Below are 21,175 nucleotides of genomic sequence, written 5' to 3'. Positions count from 1 at the left end.
ACTCAGAGGCGATCTTTGCTTAACATACAAGGCCATGTCAAACCCAGAGCTGTTGGATATGCTACACTTAAAGAAATCCCAATCCCTCAGACGCTCCAGGGATCTAAACCTTGTCATCACAATAAACAAAACATGCTGGAGGGATAGATTCCTGACCCAGAGACTCCCCAGACTCTGGAATAGATTGCCCATACATGTCAAGCAGAGTGCCTTTTTGGTCCTCTTCAAAAGGAACCTTGACAATTGGATGGGAGAAAGGAAATTCACCCCGGGGATCACGTCAGTCGCCCTGCTAGACAGGGGTCCAGGGAAGTAAATAAATAGTGTGGGAAGAAATAGACAGGGAATTGTTATGTCTAGGCTTGTATAGGCCCTAGGGCTGATAGCCTAGTACCAACCTATGAACCTATAAATGGCTGAGGCATAAATTTTGATGGAGGAAAAGGACAAGCCCTTATGAAGCATCTCAGTCAAGTATTGTACAATCTGAGGTAGATTGGGCACTGCTGCGCTCATCCCTTGAGATTGATTCCAGGCACAAAATCTTTTCCATGTTGCAGCATGAGATTTTCTAGTACTAGGCCTCCTTGCCTCTAAAATGATATCCATCACTGATTTACTAAGGGATGGTAAAGGAGAGATTAGGTAATTAGCCAGGCTGCTAGGTTCAGGGTTTGCAGCCGAGGGTGCAGAATCTGGTTCTCCTGCTGGGACAACAAGGAAGGAGTCTGAGGCAGGTGCCATGGGGCCAAGCATGACGCACTGCGCAAGAGGGGGTACCAGTGTTGACATGGCCAGTCTGGTGCAATTAAAATCATCCTTGGCTTGTCCTGTTTGATCTTAAGTAGTACCTTGGAGAGCAAAGGCAGAGGAGGAAAGGCATAAACTGATAAGTTTTTCCAGCTGAAGGATAGAGCATCCACTTTCCAAGCTAGCTTGTGGGGAATCCTTGTGCAAAATTTGTCCAACTGACGGTTCTGGGGGGAGGCAAACAGGTCGATATCTAGGCTCCCCCACTTGCTTGTCAACATGTTGAAAGTCCTTGGTTCCAGTTTCCACTCGTGTGGGTCCATAAGGTTTCTGCTTAGACCATCTGCCAGTGTATTTAGTTTTCCTGGCAGGAATTGAGCTTGTAGAGTCACTTGGTAGCTCAAGGCTGTCTTCCACAATGACATGGGTAGTCTGCAAAGGGGTTAAGAATGTGCACCTCCCCCCTGCTTGTTTGTGTAAAACATGACAGTAGTGGTGTTGTCCGTCTTTACCATTAGTTGTCCTGGAAGAATGTGGTCAGAGCATTCTGTACAGGTAACATTTCCCTTTGATTTATGTGCAGGTGCATTTGACTTGGGTTCCATTTGCCCTGAATGCACTTCCCTGCCAGGTAAACCCCCCCCCCATGCATAGTCTGATGTGTCTGTTGTTAAGGTTTGGGCGGCAGAGGGTAGTGTGAATGGTAGTCCCCGGTTCTGGTGGCAGGCCTCTGCTCACCAAAGGAACTCCAGGCGTAGGCAAGGTATGATGGGAATCATTGCTTCTAGATCCTATGAATGTTGACACCATAGGCTTTTGAGATACCATTGTAGTTTCCTCATATGCAGTTTTGCATATGGAATTAGAAGAATGCAGGAGGCCATGAACCCCAAGGCTTGCAGTATTTGCCTTGTAGATTTTTTGTGGCCACTTGTTTGAAGTAGGTTGTCAAATGAATCCGTTTCTCTGGCATGAGAAAAAACATCTGGGAAGTTGTATTCAAGCTTGCTCCCAGGAATATAATTTGTTGACAGGGTACCAGGTGTGATTCTTTTCATTTATGGTGTACCCCAGACAAGTCAGCACCCTTTGAACAAAGGCCAGATGATTCAAAAGTATGTCCTGGCTTTCTGCCTGAATTAGACAATCGTCCAGGTATGGGTATATTTGAATATTTCTTTGCCTGCAAAGTGCAATGACTGGAGCTAGGCACTTTGTGAATACCCTGGGCGCAGTAGATAAGCCAAAGGGCAGTGCAGAGAACTGATAGTGCATGTAGCCTACTTTGAAGAGTAGGTATCTTCTGCAAGACTCCCTGATAGGGATGTGCAGGTATGCTTCTTTTAAGTCTAGTGTTGCCAACCATGCATCTTTGCCTAGCATAGGAAGCAGCTGGTGAGTCAGCATTTTGAATTTTGGAATCACCAGAAAGGTGTTTAGAGTAGAAAAGTCCAGGATAGGATTGCCATGGAGCTCTCCTGGGAGGCCTTAAATTTTTGGCCCCTCTGAGGAACTGGGCACCAGGAAAATTCTCTAATAGAAACCTTGTCCCTTTTCCTCTTCTGGTATCAACTGACTAGCCCCCATGCTTAAGAAAGAGAACTTGATTTTGGGCCTCTGCCCACTGATTTGGGGGTAGATCTGGTCACCCGCTTGGTGTTGGTAACGGGTGGAAGTGAAATCTGTATCCTTAAGACACTGCATTTAAAACCCATTTGTTCTGGGTAATGAGTTCCCAGTTTTTGGCCTGCACACCAATCTTTCCGCCTAAAGGAGCATTCAGTTGGGAAGTGCTTGGAAGTTTTAAAAGCAAGTTATTGAGAGAGTTTTCCATAGGAAGAGTCTTACAACTCCCAGATTTGAGTACGGAAACCCCCCACTGCTTAGTCTTGTGTGTCCCCTGGGACTGAAATCTGGGGTTTCTGCTGTGTCTAGGTTTGGCTTGAGAAGGCCTGGATAGGGATGGAAAGGACCAATTCTTATAGGGCCAATGCCTACTAAATCTAGGAGGCTGAACTTGCAAGAAATCTTTAACAGTTTGCATAGATTTAGCTTTATCTTCCATCTTTTTAAGAACTTCCTCAGCTTTGTTGCCAAACAGGCGGTCCTGATTTAAGGGAGCATCCGATAGTTTAGTTTTAACATGATCAGGCAAAGACTGCTCCTTAAGCCAAGCATGCCTTCTGAGCACAGACCCAGTAACAGCAGCCCTGCAAGAGGCCTCTAATGAATCAAATCCACATTGCAAGGTATGTTTACCAACCTGTTAAGCAGAATGCATTAAATCCTGTAATTCTTTACTTTCAGCACAGTCAGGAGTCAACATCATTTTCTGTTTAAGCAACCCAATAACATGTTGTTGATGCTTTAACATATGAAACTCGCAGTTTAAAGCCCTAATGGCCAAGGTTGCAGAAGTGTAAACCTTCTTACCCCATCTATCCAGCGCCTTGGAGTCTCTTTCAGAAGGGGTAGGATTTTTAGCAGTAGAAGCCTTAATGCCCTTGGGTCCCTGTGAAATAGTCTCTGGATTCGCAATAGGATTTTTAAAAAAAAAAAGTGTGTGAATCAGGAACCCTGTACTATCTGTCAGGTTTTCTGGGAGCAGGAGGCAAAGAATCAGGGGCCAAACTAGATTCCGAAAAGGCATCATCAACAATGTCTAGTACAGGAGGTATAGCTAAAGGCCTATGCTGAGGCAGGAGTAAGAACTCCCCAAGCCTCTTTTTAATCAGAAAACTCGTGGCTTTCCCAGTGGAAATGCTCCCTTAGAGTATGTAAGGTTTCACCAAAAGAAAAATCCTCTGGGGGGAAGCAGAGGGAATAGAGTCCTCTACATCAGAATCCTCATAAGTAGATAAGGGCAAATCCAGATCATCCAAAGAATCAGAAAAATCAGAATCCTGGTCAGAAGATTCACAAACAACTTCAGTCCTAGGTCTCTTAGAAGGGGGAGGTTGGCTTCCCCTGATTAAAGTTATAAGACATTCAGCCATTCTTATCATTTGTTTTTTTAGGCATAGAGGCCTGAGCACGCAGCCTGGGCATTTGTTTCTTAGGCATGGTTCAAAATGTATTTAGGCCTAAATGAAGGAGGCATCGGTTTAATATGCAAGTCCGTAGGCCTGAATAAACCTCAGAAGCCGGTGCCTGCACAGCGGCTCCGAACCCATCCAAGGTAGAGACATCCCCAGGTTCCACAGTTGAAGCATCTCGCGGCATACCGGACTCCGAATGGGTCTCAGTAGAGGCCTGCGAATCAGAAGTAGCGGGTATCATAGGCTGCAAAAGTGCCTCACTGAGTACCGGCGAACTGGCGACTGGCTTAGGAGTAATGTCGTTGGCAGCTTTGGACCTAGGCGGCCTGTTTCTGTCTTTATCTTTGAGGGGTTTTTTTTCGGAATGCCGGTAGTCGGATGGCTAACCGACATTTCTGGATAATTAAACAGAACCAAAATATTTACAGGTGAAAATATACCGGCGACGGACAGTGCGCCGATTAAATAAAGCACAAAACCAACAGCAAGGTACGTCGTGGTCAGGGCCCAGGCAAGGAATACAGTACGAATGAAAATCTTTGTGAGGTATTTGCTTTCCACAAATAATTCAATTATTAACTTTTACTGACATCGGTAAGGAGCAAAAAAGTTTCCCCAACAGGGTACTTAGCTTTAGTTGAAGACTTTGGTTCTGAAACTCGAAAACGAAAATTTCAGGAGTCGGCCAACCGGCACTGGCGAACTATTTTTGCTTCGGGCACCGCACGGCAAGAAAGACTGATGTAATGGCATCTGCTGCATGTTTTATACCCCTGACGACCTGATGTCATGGAAGAAGGGACAGCATCCAACACAGGACCCAAGACTTTGTTAATCAGGCCGACTGAGGGTTACTGCAAGCAGATAACCCAAAATGTAATGACTGCAACAGTGAAACACGAAGAACATCTTATCTGACCAGCACAGTTTGGCCACGTGGAAGGTGCCCTGCAGTTTTTGAAGGTGGCCAAACGTTGTATCCTCAGCAGGATATAACCCCATATAGCTAATGCTAAAGCAGCAGTGATCAATGTGTTAAACTTTTAAAACGTACGAGCCTGACAATTCAAAATTCTGAAACTCAAAGTTGCAGAAGCATACACTTTATCCTATACTTAAAGTCCTTCCATCCTTATCAGAAAGAGTAGGACTGGAATTAAATAAATGTTCAATTATTAATCTTACTGCTGCTATAGTTGTATCTGCTAGGTCAGGTTTGGGAAGAGTTTACAAAAAACTTAAAGTTGAGAAACTTTATACATCCTATATACATTTTTAGGGACAGCTGGACGACTACCAGGAAAATTGCAGGATTAATGCACACACATCCTCTAAAGCTAAGAGAACTGGAGGAATAGGTGAAAGTTTTGGAAATTCCTTCTGCAACAGCTCATAGTATTTTATGAGGGACTGAGAAACATCAAGTTTTATCCCACTGAAAACACTGGCACATTCCGTAAGCAGTCTTACGGAAAGAAATCCCCACAGGCAGGATCAGAAATTCAGCACTCATCAATCTGAATCAAAAATCTGAGGAGAAAACTCTACGTCTCTCTCTTCTCCTTCCTGTCAAGATTCAAAACCTTGAATCTCTTCAGAAAAATAGGCATCCCTCTTTTACCAGAAACTAGTTTATTAAAAAGGATCAATAACCTAAATTAAACCCCAAGTCAGGCCCAGTAAATTACTCCCTGTCCAAAGAAATTTGAGGAGTACGTACATGTTTAGCTTCATGTTTTTTTTTTTTTTTTTTTACAGGAAAAATAGTAGGAACACTTAATGACAGTAACAGCTTCCCCACATGACAGGCACAACATTCTGACAAAGCAGAGAAGCCTTCCCTGTTCCCTCTTGCAGGACTGACAAGAGTGGCTCTTCCTTGCCCACTAAGGGCACCCCAACAGCCACAGAGGCTGTAGGTACTACATCAGAGGGATCCAGGATAAAAGATGAGTGGTCTGAGGAACAACTAATGGCCACAGCACAGTCACCCACCTGCAGCTGATGCAAACTGTCAGCCTGCTATGACGGTAAAGGCTGTTTGCTTAACTTTTTTTGTTGTGGCTGGAGACCGACTGACCATGGGACCACCAGTTTGTTACATGGTCAAGCCAAAAATGGTAAATCTTTCAAGCAGCAAAAGCAGGTAAAAATTTCAAGTCACATTTTTTAATACAGAAAAATACAACAAAAAGCACTAGCACATTTTCCAGTCCCCAAAAGTTAAAATAAATGCAATTTCTCTACAGAAGAAAAAAAAGTCAATACTTTAAACAACTTCTACAACTGACAGGAAAAATAAGCACTCTTATTTAAAAGAATACAGTCTTATGATAATCCATTAAAACACAAATCCTAGCTTTAAAATAATACTTTCCTGTTCAGGAGTTTTATCTTTTAGTTATGTACTCACCATAACTTTAGATGTTTGGGATCCATCTCGCCTACATTCTGTACTGATGGGCTCGGAGCCGATCCCTCGACTCCGACTCGGCACGCTTATGCTATAGAGCGAGGCCTCTTATTGGCTGAGCTATCTTTATCCCAGGATGCACCACCACTAATCCCCCAGATCTTGTTTGTCCGCATTCATGCCCACATGCACAACTTGATTATAGAACATTGTTAGATGTTTCAAGATGAAACAACAGGATTCGGACCTTCTGATATTCTCTGATCTCCAAGGAAGGGGGAAGGAGGGTGGATTATTAGGAATATAGGCGAGATGGATCCCAAACATCTAAAGTTATGGTGAGTACATAACTAAAAGATGTTATGTGATCCTATCTCGCCTACATTCTGTACTGATGGGACAGCGTCCCTAGCACCTAAATCCCGGGTGGCTCATTGGAAAACACTCCTGAGCACTGTGGAACCAAATGAAGCTCGTCCTCTAGATGCCACATCTAATTTGTAGTGTGAAATAAAGGTGTGCAGGGAAGACCATGTAGCAGCAGCACAAATGTCACTAATAGCAAGCTTAGAATGAAATGCTATCGAAGTAGCCATAGACCTTGTAGAATGAGCTTTGACAGAGGCGGTAAGCTCTTTGTTAGAATAAAAATAAGCTTGAGTAATACAGTCCCGGATCCATTTGGCAATAGTGACCTTTGTGACAGCTTTGCCCAATTTATTGTCTGCAAAGGATACAAACAACTGATCTGTTTTCCTTGTTTGTTTGGTCCTGTCTAAATAAAAACGTAACTGTCTGTGGACATCTAGTGTGTGGAATATGAACTCCGCTTTGTTAGAGTATTTTGGGAAAAAAAACTGGAAGCTCTAACGATTGTTGTAAGCAGAAACTAGAACAAACTTTAGGGACAAAGGAAGGATTTGGCCTGAGGGATACTCTGTCTTTGTGAAAAAACAAGTACGGAGGTTTTACTGACAAAGCCTGAAGCTCTGAAACTCTTCTGGCAGAAGTAATCGCCACCAGAAAGGCTGTCTTCCATGATAGAAACTTTAGATCACATGTAGCTGCCGGTTCAAAGGGGAAAGAAGTCAAGGCGCGTAACACTATATCGAGATCCCATGGAGGTGCAGGATGAGAAATCGGAGGTTTTAATAGAGCAGCACCTTTCAAGAAGGTCTTACACAATCTGTTGCTCATTAAAGGTGGGTCTATGGATTCGTGAAAATTAGAAATTGCTGCCAATTGTACCTTGATGGTAGAAAGTGAAGAGCCTTGATTGAAAAAAGAGAAGTCAAAAATTTTAGAACTTCTGCCACGGGAATAGAAATGGGGTCCAGGCCCCGGAGTTGAGCCCAAATAGCAAATCTTTTCCATTTGTTAGAATACAGTTTCTTTGTAGCAGACTTATGGGCCGAAGATAATATGTGCACAACATCTGGATCCAATGTATGACTCCTGACCATCGTCGGAAGAGGAGCAGCCAAGCCGTCAATTTTAAGGTGTGTAGGGACTGGTGGAATAGTCCCGACTGATGAACCAGTAGGTCTGGGATCTGATCCAGGAACCATGGACCTTCCAGAGCATGTTTCCGAAGATAAGGGAACCACACTTGACGAGGCCAGTAAGGAGCAATTAAGATCATTTTGCTCCCCAAGAGATGCCTTTTGAATCACCCTGGGAAGGAGAGGAACTGGAGGGAAGGCATAAAGCAAGCCGGTGGGCCAAGGACGAACTAGAGCGTCCATGGGGCTCTTCCCCGGAGCCGGGGTTAGGGAGAAGAATTCTTTGCACTTTGCATTCAGAGGAGTCGCGAAGAGGTCGCAACACGGAACTCCCCATTTGCTGAAAATCTGACTTGCAACTGTCATATTCAGTGACCATTCGTGAGGAGAGAGGATGGTTCTGCTCAATCTGTCGGCTATCACATTGGACTTGCCCGGTATGTGAGTAGCCACTAGGAAGCGTTGGTCGAGACTGCCCATTCCCAAACTCTCATGGCTTCTCTGCAAAGAGGATAGGATCTGGTCCCTCCCTGTTTGTTCAGGTACCAGACAACTGACATGTTGTCTGAGTGAACAGCAATTACTCCCTGAGGGAGATAATCGTGAAGGGCTTGAAGGGACAGAAGTACTGCCCTCATTTCTAAGATGTTGATATGAAGTAAAGTCTCTTCCGGGTGCCATTTGCCTTGGACTGACCTGCCCAGGGAATGCCCCCCCCACCCCGTCTGGGAGGCGTCCGTGGTCAAAGTGGCCGCCGGAGGAGGTAGAACAAAGGGTCGTCCCTGATCCAAGTTGGAGGGCACTAGCCACCAGCGAAGGTCCCGTTTGCAAGATTCCGTGATCCATACGAGGTGACTGAGGGGGAGTTCCTGAAAGGACCACTGAGCTGAAAGAAGCCACTGGAGAATTCTCATGTGCAACCTTGCCAAGGGGACTAGAAGAACCGTGGCGGACATGGATCCCAATAGCTGCAGGACCATCCTGGCTGGAGCTTTGGGCCTGGGAAGTAAGGCTCGAACTTGAGTCTGTATAGTTTGTATTCTGTCTGTCGGTAGATAGACCCGCATTCGGTTTGAGTCTATCTCTACTCCTATGAATCTTATGCGTTGAGATGGCAGCAACACAGACTTTGGCCAATTGAAGGTGATTCCAAGGGAACTGCCCAGTGATATAGTGGCTTGGAGGCTCTGCAGTAGTAGATGCCTGGAGGTGGCAGTTAGGAGCCAGTCGTCTAGATATGGAAACACCTGGAATCCTAGACTTCTCAGGTGAGCAGTCACGACTGCCAAACACTTGGTGAACACCCTGGGGGCTGTGGTGAGACCAAAGGGCAGCGCACGGAACTGAAAATGACTGCTTCCTAGGCTGAAGCGCAGATGTCTCCTGGACGCTTGATGTACCATGATATGATAATAAGCGTCCTTGAGATCTATGGAGCACATCCAAACACCCTTCTCCAGCAATGGGAGAATGGTTTGTAGGGTGACCATTCGGAACTTGGACTTTCTGACTGAACGGTTTAGGATGCTGAGGTCCAAAATGGGCCTCAAGTCCCCGGTCTTTTTTGGCACCAAAAAGAATCTTGAGTAAGTCCCTAATCCGATCTGGTCTGCGGGGACCGGTTGGATGACTCCTTTTTGCAGCAGCTTTAAAACTTCCGAGGCTGCAGTATCCCACTGACTGGGTGGCGGGTCCGGGATTTTTTTGGACTGAGAGGGGGGATGAGAGAATGGGATGGAGTAACTTCCGGCGATAATTCGAAGCACCCATCGGTCCTGAGTGATACCTTCCCAGGCTTTTAGGTGCTTCGAGAAACGACCCCCGACTGGCTCCGGAGCAGCCCAGCCGGGCAATCCCTCAGGGACTATGAAAAGCTGAAGAGCCACGAAAGGACTCGCGGTCTCCAGTGTTGCGAGGGCCTCTGCTGCCTCTGGGACGGCGTCTTCCAGAAGAATTTCCCCCTCCTCTGCCTCTGGAAGGGGAATCCTCCTGCTGAGAGGGGTAAGGCTTCTGAGATCTACGGAACCACATCTTCCCTCCTCTTTTAGCCTTGGGATAAGGCCGAAAGGGAGTGGAAAATCGTGCCCCTACGGCAGAGTCTTACCCTCCTGTTCACAGCGGGTTAGTGTGTCCTTTACCTTGGGTCCAAACAGGGAGGACCCATCAAAGGGGGCGTCGGCAAAGGAAGACTTAAAGGCCTCCGCGAAATGACACAGGCGGAGCCAGGCTGGTCTCCGTAGAGCAATGCCTGTACCCGCCGCTCTACTCGCCCCCTCGGCCGCATAAGAAATGAGCCTCATGGACGAGTTCGAGATGGACGACATTGTAGCCAGCTGAGAGCCAACCGTCTGGGCCAGCTCCTCAGGCAGGTTACCCAAGAGGGTATCGGATAGCTCTTTAATCAGATCCCTCTGAAATCTGGTAAAGTGCGTAAGGTAGTTCAAGGACCTTAATGTAAAGGCCGATGAACTGAGGGTGCGCTTGCCGTACCGATCCATGCTCCTAGACTCCTTATTAGGAGGATGGACGGAGGTCGAAGCCTCTGCTACGTCTTGCTGGGTAGCAGATGCCACCACCAAAGCATCTACAGCCACACCTTTAGTTAGAAACTCTTTTTCAGGGGGTGCCGAGAGGAACGTATTCGGACGAGCAGGCACCGGTTCCACAGAGTCTGGGTGTTCCCACGCCCTTCGACAGATCAAATCCAAGAGCTCATCGAAGGGCGGAGACACCCAGGAGGCGGAGGGCTGAGCCCCGAAGGCCTTCAGGAACACTGACTCATCAGCAGAGGGAGGTTTGGACTGCCAGCCGCCTCGTTGTTTTAGGGCTTCCAGGATGTCTGCAAAGGAGACATCATCCGAGGACGACTTAGGGGACCCCTCTGCATCATCGAGATCAGTGTCTGATGTAAAAGACTCATCAGGGGAGTCAACGTGCTTCCTCTTGCACGATCTCTTCCTGGGAGTTTCTTCCCAAGAGGCTTCATAAGGACCTCCAGGAGGGGGAGAAACCCCAGCGGGGGTAACCTGAGGCCCGGGGGCTCCGCTGTCTAAGGATAGGGGGACTGCCAAAGACCCAGTCTCCGTATGCAGGGAAGGAGCTCGGGAAACCGTGGAGGTAGCCAAGGAAGATTTGGCTAATGCACTCCTCATAGCCCTGAAGGCGGGACCACCAGAATCCTGGGAGGGTCCCACCTCCGTGGCCACGACAGTGGACGGCACTCCTGCCGCCGACGCACCAAGAGGGAGACTTGGGACAGAAAGCATCAATCCCGAAGCCTCCCCCCCAGGGCCGAAGGAAGAAGTCCGTGTACTGAACTCCGACCCAAGAGCCGGAGTTGGAGCAAGGGTCGGGCCCGACCCTAAAACCTCCACCGGTTCCACCAGTGCCGGCTCCAACGGTGCCGAAGCCGTTGGAGGAGGAACCACAGTAGGGGAGTGGACCATCGGCTCCGAAGCCGAATGGGCTGGAGCCGAAACTAGCTTTTGGAACACCGGAGACTGGAAGAGTCTAAGGAGCACCCTGTCGATGTCTGAATCAGACATCTTGGATGATCTAGAGGATACCGATCGGGCCCGAACCGATTTCTCCATCGGCTCCGAAGGGCTCGGGGACCGGCTCCGAATGGACTCTACCACTATCGGCTCAGAGGGAGATCTCAAGGTAATTTCCCTCGGTGCCGATAAGGACTTCGGCTCCGAAGGGGAAGAGTCTGAGCCGGTAACCCTTATCGGCTCCAATATCAGTGGAGCCGATGAGGGTGACCCGCCTCTCGATGCCGCAGTCCTCGGCTCCGAAACCAGAGGGGTCGAGGCTGGAGGCATCGAGGCAGACCGTTCCGCCCTCGGCTCCGAAGTCCGTGGAGCCGATGGAGAAGTCTGCTTAGATTTTTTTGCAGTCGGTTCCGACTGACTGGTCGGAGCAGACGCTTTCTTCTTTTTAGAAGGAGAAGGAGAGGAAGATAAAGCCTCCTCGAAGGATGGCTTAATTAACCCTTTCAGGATTAATTTGTTCTTCCTCTCCTGGAGGACTCTTGATGAAAAGGCGTGACACACGCTACACGATTCTTGTAGGTGCTTGGCGCCTAAGCAATAGACGCACGAGGAGTGGTCGTCCGTTATGGACATTTTAAAACCACACCTCGTGCATTTCTTAAACCCGGAGGGTTTGTGTTCTTTAGACATAGCCAAAAGTCAAAACACAGTTGTCTACAACCAGAAGAAGGGTTTGTCACAGCAAATAAAATATCCCTACTTTAATATTCTAAACTTTTTTTTTTTTTTTTTTTTTTTTTGGAATACAAGTAAAAAGAAAAAAACTTTTCACAGAAGAAAGAGAGATAGAGAGGGTCAAGACCCTCTAACTTAAACGGGTACTTGACCCACACACAAAAACCCAAGGTAGTAGAAACAACAGGGGAAGGCCCCTCTAACTTAAACGGGAAACCTTCCCTGACAGGAAAAAACACGAAATCCTCTACAAAAACTACCAATACACACTTGTATAACAATAGCTGTTAAAACAGCTTTTGGATTTAAATCAAGCAAATTTCTGACAGGAAAAAGCCTAAATAAATAGTACTTAGCCCAGCCAAGTTGAGACCACGTCTAAGCTTTGTAAGCGGCAAACGAGATCTGGGGGATTAGTGGTGGTGCATCCTGGGATAAAGATAGCTCAGCCAATAAGAGGCCTCGCTCTATAGCATAAGCGTGCAGAGTCGGAGCCGAGGGATCGGCTCCGAGCCCATCAGTACAGAATGTAGGCGAGATAGGATCACATAACATCAAATATTATGGAAGATTTTTTTTCCCCAAATGAAACCTATCTGCACAGCAAAGGAACAGCACATGCAGACAGTCCATATTTGAAAGCCTCCAGAGTGCACTCTTAGGAGGCAGAAAAGCTCTGAAGAGGTTTAGCATGCAAATCTGTCAATTTAATAAGCTCAGCTCAAGCTGAATGACAGCTGGAATGAGTGGAAGGTGCCATGAAGCTTTGAAAGCTAGCCGGCTGTTATGTCCTTTGCAGGCTGTAATCCATATAGCTAAGGCTACTGCAGCAGTGATTAATAAAATGAAGGGCCAGAAGGGGGATCAGCACAATTATCTTTAAAAAGTCCTTCTCAATCTACAGAATGATCCTGGATATTACTGGAAAGGGTGGAAAAGCATGAAAGACTACTCCTGTTCAAGGAAAACAAAATAAAAGGCATCTGTTTCCAAGCCTCCTGCATGGAGGTCTGCAGCAGAATTTTGCCAACTGATTGTTATGACTAGACAAAAAGATCTATACGAGGCGCCGGTGCCCCCCCCCCCCCCCGACAACTGCATCAATTCCTGGTAGATTACCTGATTTAGTTTTTATTTTTGAGGATCTATCCTGATCCTGCTCAGCTTGTCTGTCACAAAATTTTGCTCTGATGCGATGCAAAATGCCTGTGCAGTGAATGCGAGCTGAAATGCTACATCCCAAGCTACCATGGTAAGTCTGCACAGACTGTAAGATCTAGTTCCCCTCGTTTATGTACATCAATGTGGTGTTATCTGCGACCACTTGCAAGGACCATAAATGAAAAAGTGTTGAGAACATTCAGGATTGCCATCATCTCAATGTTTGTGTTTTTTTCTTTTGTTCCAGAGACCCAACTGTTTCATCAGCGTAGCCACTGCTCCCCAAACAAAAACTGAGGTGTCTGTTAAAGACTATGTTGGTGCTGGAAGGGAAAAAGAAAGACTTTGGACTGAGGTAAATTTGTTCCCTCCAAAACAAACAAAAACAAAAAAAAGAGACTACCTTCTCGCAAATCCCAAAACTGGAATCTGGTAATGTCAGCATATGTTAATGCTAGGACCCTACTGGTTTTAGGTAACAATGAATTCTTCTAATGTGCAGTCCTGATATGGGAATCATGAGATTCAAAGGTTCATGGATAAGTATTAGGTTAGATGCCCTTAAGGGTCATTTTAAGCCTAGCCAATTTCCCTTTTTGTGCTAGAATTAACCCATCCCATTTGGTTAGAGATTGACCTTAACCATCTCATGGACGATATTCTCATTAGGAGTAATAATTAACAGAGATCATACCACAGATAACTGGAGGGGACATTTACATGGGATAAAGCATTTAGAAGCTCTCTCTGTCATAGTAGTATAGGGAGCAGTCCACAGATGCCATGAATTCTAGTACCCTGAGAAATTCCCTTGCTACAGGTTTGGACTAAGTGGGAAAACTCACGTAAAAATGTAAACATAGATCTACTTTCTTCTTGTGGAAATAAAGCTTTTTAAACTGAGGTATGCATGAGTCACCAGAGGAAAACAATCTTGTGAAGAGGAGTTAAACAAGATTTTTGGATGTTCTCCCAAAGCCAAAATCTCAGCAGATCATCAGAAATTACTGACACTTTGAAATACTGCAAAATAAGTCATTTAAAAAAAAGAAAGTGAACTCTGCAGTCTGCAACAAGGTATCACTGGAACTAGACACTTCATAACCACCACTGGAGCAGTGGATAACCATAAGTATAACAGAGAGAACCAAAAGAGTGATACATACAGAGAAAACCTTAAGAAAACCCCGAAATCTAGAGTTACAGGAATATGATAAGCATCTTTTAAATCGAAGGTGACCAAATAACTTAAATGGGGATAAAGAGCTAGCAAGTTGCAGAGATATTGCTCATGTTCAAAGTGGTCTATCACAAAGTGATTTAAGAAGGAACGATCTAAAACTGGTTTCCATGGATCTTTTCTTTAGCACCAGAAACATTCCTGAATAAAAACTTTCTCCAATCTTTCTCCAATCTGAGTAGGAGGGGCAAGCCTGAGTAAGAAGATCATGAATGACATGGACGGAAAGAGAAGCTTGATCTGGTAAATAAGGAGGAATTCCTTGAAAGACAGGAAGAGATTCCCACTGCCATCTATATATGAATCACTTTTGGTGCCCATTTGTATGAAACTGCTTCATAAGACAGAAATGGAGGTTCAGGTTTTTGGGAGGGACTAAAGGCTTGAAAGGATAAGAAAGGGGGAGGGATTTTGAAGACAGTCACTCAGACACTGTCCTTTGTTCTAGGGGATTCCATAGGTTCATAGGTAGGTACTAGGCTATCGGACCAAGGGCCTACGCAAGCCTAGCCAACAAGGTTCCCTGGCTTACGCCACCCAAGAAAGTTATTTTCCGGTGCCACTGACGAGCAGAGACACAGAAGTGATCCCCGGGGTGTATTTCCTATTTCCCATCCACTCATCACGATTTTTCTTGAAGAGTGCTAATGAAGAACTTTGCTTGACATAGATGGGTAGCCTGTTCCAGAGTATGGGAAGTCTCTGGGATAGGAATCTATCCCTCCAGCATGTCCTGTTTATTGTGGTGACAAGGTTTAGGTCCCTAGAGCATGTAGCTCAGAGGGATTGGGATTTCTTTAGGTGTAGCATGTCCAACAGCTCTGGGTTTGACATAGCTTTATATGTTAGGCAGAGATCACCTCTGAGTAGGCGATATGCTACGGAGTAAAGCTGGTTCCACCTTTCTTTTTGGAACTTCCCTGCCATCCATCCATCCATCCATCCTTAACCCCCTTTTCCCATTTTACACATGGGGTCAAGGTGTCACCAACAGTGACAATCGTCTCGAGCCAATGTTTACATCACCGGCTGGCTGGCCCTGCCATGGTAGTTCATCGGTACCATACACTCGCACCTACGGCCAATTTAGAGAATCAGGTCCACCTGCTGCATGTCTTTGGAATGTGGGAGGAAACTGGAGCACCCGGAGGAAACCCACATGACCGCAGGGACATACGGACTCAGCACAGAAGGCACTCCAGCTGAGAATCAAACCGGAGAACCTCTTGCTGTGAGGAGACAATGCAACCGCTGCACCACAGCAGCTGCCCAAACTTCCCTGCCACTGCTTTTTAAAAGTTTACTCAGCAGTAGCTTGTTTTATTCGAATATTTTGCTTTTTGAAAAAAGTAGGAGAAACTAGGAGAAGGAAGTCTGAAAAAATTCTATGAAAGTCCTTGAATCGGCTTACTTTATATAAAAAAAGGCCATCACTACAGCTAGTCACTTCATAAGAAAGTCAGAGAAAAGGCAGTATACTACTTTCTTTTTTCTATTCGTAACATCTGGAGGTATCCATGAAAGTTCCTGCCTCGGTATTTTACCTACAGATCAATGCGGTTTCCATGAAGGTACTACTGATGGAGATTTCCTGTGCATCAAAGTGGCTTCCAGCACTATACAGAAAGTACAGTTGTGTACACTTACCATAAATGTAGATGTTGGAGTGTATTCACTGTTGCAGTCATCAAAATTGAGGTCATCTGCCTGCAGGTAGCCCCTCAGCCGGCCTGAATACCAGAATCTTGGATTCCTGCATCAAATGCTGTCTCTTCTTCCATGACGTCAGGTCATCAGGGGTATAAAACATGCAGCCAACGCCATTACATCAGTTTTTCTTGCCCCAGATGTCAGCTGCCCCCACAATGGGAAGCAATTATATGTTACGGTACCCCTCCAACAAAAAGCAAATACACCAGAAAGCTTAAATACACCAAATAAGAAGGAAAGTTAGAGCCAAGAGAAGTCAGGGGGCTGGAGGGAGGGTAACCAGGACTGCAACAGTGAACACACTCGAACATCTACATTTATGGTAAGTGTACACAGCTGTACTATGTTCTTCGTGTTTCACTGTTGCAATCATCACATTTGGGTTGATTCCCAAAGCTAAGGAAGGGAGGAGGAAGTTAAGAGAGCATTAGGGCCAGCTATTAAGCCCTGCAAGACTGCAGTGGCAAAACCAGCTCTGGATTTAGAAAAAAATAGGCATGTGGTAATGCTTGGTGAATGTATGTACAGAGCTCCAAGTAGCAGCTTCTAGGATGTCCCTGGTGGGGACACCTCTGAGAAAGGCTGTACAGGTAGATGCAGCCCTGGTGGAATGTGATCTTATCCCCTTGTAGGGTAGGTTTTTCCAAGGTGCTTACAACAGAAATGAATGCAATGGGCTATTCACTTAGAAATGATTTGCTTTGAAATGGCTTTCCCCTCTGCCCTTGCAGCAAAGCCAACTAGCAGCTGTTCAGATTTTCTGAGAGGCTTAGTCCTGTCCAAACAAAATCTAAGTTGTCTGTGCACGTCCAAAGAGTGCAGTATTCATTCTCCTTTGTTATGTGGATTTAGTAAAAAAGCAGGCAAATGAATGGACTGATTAAGGGCCACACTAGACACCACCCTTGGGCAAAAAAGAAGGATTGGTCCTGAGGGAAACTCTGTTTGCATGGAAGATAATGAAGGGCTCAACTGCCATGAGGGCCTGTAATTCAGGCAATCTTCTTGCTGAAGTGATGGCTAGAAGGAAGGCTGTTTTCCAAGAAAGGAATTTCAACTCTGCAGTTGCAGCTGGCTCAAAAGGAGGGAGGAGTGAGCTTTTCCAATACAAAGTTAAGGTCCCAGGCTGGAGTGGGGGCTCTCCTGGGGGAGGTCTTACATTTTTGGCCCCTCTGAGGAATTGCTTTAGCATGGGGTGAGAGAAGAGGGGTGGTTCAGAATTATGATGTGCTGAAATGGCAGAGGCATAACTTTTAATAGACGAGAAGGATATGCCCTTGTGGAGCATTTCTGTTAAGTACTGAAGAAAAGGAGGTAAGATGGGCACTGGCTCCAGGAACAGTATCTTTTCCACTTTTCAGCATAGGATTTTCTAGTACTAGGCCTCCTTGCCTCCAGAATGACATCTAGCACCTGCTTACTGAGGGATGCTATTGGAAAGCTCAAGGAATTAGCCAGGCTGCAAGGTTCAGGGTTTGAAGCTGAGAGTGCAGAATCTGGCCCGCCTGCTGGGGCAGCAGGGAAGGGGTCTGAGGCAGGTGCCATGGTTCTAGCAGTGTCATACTGCGCAAGAGGGGGTACCCGTAATGGCGTGGCCAGTCCGGTGCAATCAGTATAGTCCTTGGTTTGTCCAGTTTGATCTTTAGCAAAATCTTCGAGAGGACAGGCAGAGGGAGAAAGGCATAAACTGAGAGGCTTTCCCAAGTAAAGGACAGGGCATCCACTTTACAAGCTTGACTGTGGGAAATCCTTGTACAGAATTTGTCCAACTGGTAGTTTTGAGGGGAGGCAAACAGGTCTATCTCTGGGGTCACCCATTTGTTTAAGAGGTTGAATATTTTTGGTTCCAGTTTCCATTTGTGTGGGTCCATGAGATTTCTGCTTAGGTCGTCTGGCAGTGAATTTAGCTTGCCTGGCAGGAATTGAGCTTGTAGGTGCAGTTGGTAGCTCAAGGCTGTGTTCCACAGAGCCATGGCTAGTCTGCAGAGAGAGTAAGAGTGGGTTCCCCCCTGCTTGTTTACGTACCACATAACTGTGGTGTTGTCTATCTTTACCAATAATTGTCCTGGAAGAATGTGGTCCTTGAAGGCTGTCAAGGAATTCTATACAGCTAACATTTCTTGTTGGTTGATATGCAGGTGCATCTGTCTCGGGTTCCATTTACCCTGAATACACTGCCCTGCCAAGTGAGCCCCCCCATGCATAGTCGGATGAGTCTGTTAGGGTTTGGGGGGCAGGGGGTAGAGTGAAAGGGAGCTCTTTGTTGTAGTAGCAGGCCTCTGCCCTCCAAAGGAACTCTGTCTTTATACAAGGAATGATAGGAATCACTGATTCCAGGTCCTGAGAATGTTGACACCATAGGCGTTTTAGATACCATTGCAGCTTCCTCGTACGCAGTCTTGCATATGGAATTAGTAGAATGCAAGAGACCATAAACCCCAGGGGCTTGCAGAATTTTCCTTGCAGATAGCTAGGTCTTTGTGGCCAGTTGTTTGAAGTAGGTTGTTAAATAAACTTGTTTCTCTGACGTGAGGAAAGCCATCTGGGAAGTTGTGTTCAAGCTTGCTCCCAGGAATACAATTTGTTGGCAGGGTACTAGGTGAGACTTCGTTTCATTTATGGTGTACCCCAGTGAGTTTAGAAATTTCTTTACGAATGCCAGATGCTTTAATAGCAATTCCTGCCTGTCTGCCTGAATCAGACAATCGTCCAAGTATGGGTATATTTGAATATTTCTCTGCCTGCAAAATGCAATGGCTGGAGCTAGACACTTTGTGAATACCCTGGGCGCAGTAGATAAGCCAAAGGGAAGTGCAGACAACTGGTAATGCAAGTAGCCTGCTTTGAAGCGGAGGTATCTTCTGCAAGATTCCCCGATTGGGATATGCAGGTAAGCCTCTTTTAAGTCTAGAGTTACCAACCAGGCATCTTTGCCTAGCATAGGTAGTAACTGTTGAAGAGTCAACATCCTGAATTCTGGAATGTCCAGAAATGTGTTTAGAGTGGATAAGTCCAGAATTGGATGCCATGATTTGTCTTTTCTGGGTACCAGGAAAAGTCTGGAATAGAAACCTTGTCCCTTTTCCTCTTCTGGTAATGGTTGAATAGCCTCCATGTTCATGAGGGACAAAACTTGTTTCTGGGCCTCTGCCCACTAATTTGGGGGCAGATCTGGCCATCCGTTTGGGATTGGCAACGTGTGGAAATTAAATATGTTTCCCTGGGATACTATATTTAAAACCCATTTGCCCTGGGTAATGAGTTGCCAGTTTCGTGCATGAAGTGCCAGTTTTCCCCCCCAAAGGGGCAGCTAAAAGGTAAGTGCTTGGTGATTCTAGGGGGAAGTCATTGAGACAGTTTACCATAGGGAAGTGCCTTGCTGCTTCTAGATTTGGAGGTGGAGGCACCCCATTGTTTTGTTCTAAAAGTTCCTTGTGACTGAAACCTGGAGTCTTTGGAATGTCTTGGTTCGACTTGAGCGGCTTTCGAGGGGACTGGAAAGGACCAGTTTTTTGTAAGCCAGTGCCTACTAAATCTTGGAGGTTGCACTTGCAAGAAATCTTTCACAGTTTGCATAGATTTAGCTTCATCTTCCATCTTTTTTAACACTTCTTTGGCCTTATTACTAAAGAGACGGTCCTGTTGTAAAGGAGCATCCAACAATTTTGCTTTAACATGGTCAGGCAGAGTTTGCTCTTTGAGCCAAGCATGCCTTCTTAGAACAGATCCAGTTACAGCAGCCCTGCAATAGGCCTCCAAGGAATCAAAACCACATTGCAAAGTATGTTTTCCAACTTGTTCAGCTGAATGTTAAATCCTGCAAATCTTTATTTTCCACACAGTCAGAGATTAGCATCATTTTCTGTTTAAGTAGTCCCATGATATGCTGTTGATATTTAAGCATATGAAATTGACAGTTTAAAGCCCTGATTTCCAAGGTTGCAGACATGTAAACCTTCTTACCCAATCTATCCAGAGCCCTGGAATCTCTATCAGAAGGGGTAGGATTTTTAGCAGTAGAGGCCTTAATGCCCTTGGGAAGCTGAGAAATGGTTTCAGGGTCAGCAATGGGATTTTTGAAAAGGAATTTGTGGGAGTCAGGAACCCTGTAGTATCTGTCTGGCTTACAGGGAGCTGAAGGCAGAGAATCAGGAGTCATACTAGATTCTGAAAAATCATCATCAACAATGTCTAGAACAGGAGGTATGGCCAAAGGCCTATGTGGAGGGAGAAGAAGAAAATCCTTAACTCTCTTTTTAGATTCAGAGAAATACTACCTTTCCCAGTGGAAATGCCCCCTTAAGGTATGTAAAGTTTCCCAAAAGAAATCCTCAGGGAGAGAAGAAGAAGGAATGGAATCTTCTGCATCAGAGTCCTCATAAGTAGGAATAGACAAATCCTGGTCATTAGAAGAGTCAGAAGAAATAGAATCCTGTTCAGAAGATTCATAGTCAATGTCTTGCTTAGGCCTCTTAGAGGGGGTTGGCTACCCCTAATCAGAGTAATTAAATCTTCAGCCATTTTGATCATTTGTATTTTAGGCATAGGGGCCTGCACATGTGGCCCAGGCGTCAGTTTTTTAGACATAGATTTAAATTTTGGCCTTAGTTTTGAAGATGGTGCGTCTAATATACAAATCTGTAGGCCTGAAAACACCCTCAGAAGCCGGTACCTGCACAGTGGCTCCAGACCCATCTAAGGTAGAGACATCCGAGGTTTCCATAACTGAAGCATCTCGCGGCATACTGGACTCAGAATGGGTCTCAGTAGAGGCCTGCGAATCAGAATTAGTGGGTACCAGGGGCTGCGAAAGCGCCTCACTGAGTACTGGCGAAGAGGCAACTGGCTTAAGAGAAGCGTCATCGTCTGTTTTGGACCTCGACGGTCTGTCTCTGTCTTTTTCTTTGCGTTTTTTTAGGTATTCCGGTAGTCTGATTACTAATCAACGACATTTCTGGAAAATTAAATCTAGAGCCAAAATATTTAGATGCAAAAAAAAAATACCGACATTTAATCGTGCGTTGATTAAATTTAGCACAAAACCAACAGCAAGACACGTTGTGGTCAGGGCCTAGGCAAGGAATACAGTACAAATGAAAATCCTTATGAGGTATTTGCTTCCCACAAGTAAT

Source organism: Protopterus annectens, chromosome 14.part0 (assembly GCF_019279795.1).
Source record: "Protopterus annectens isolate FY-2018-M chromosome 14.part0, PAN1.0, whole genome shotgun sequence".
NCBI classification, from domain to species: domain Eukaryota; kingdom Metazoa; phylum Chordata; order Ceratodontiformes; family Protopteridae; genus Protopterus; species Protopterus annectens.
Note: the sequence above shows the minus strand (reverse complement) of the source record.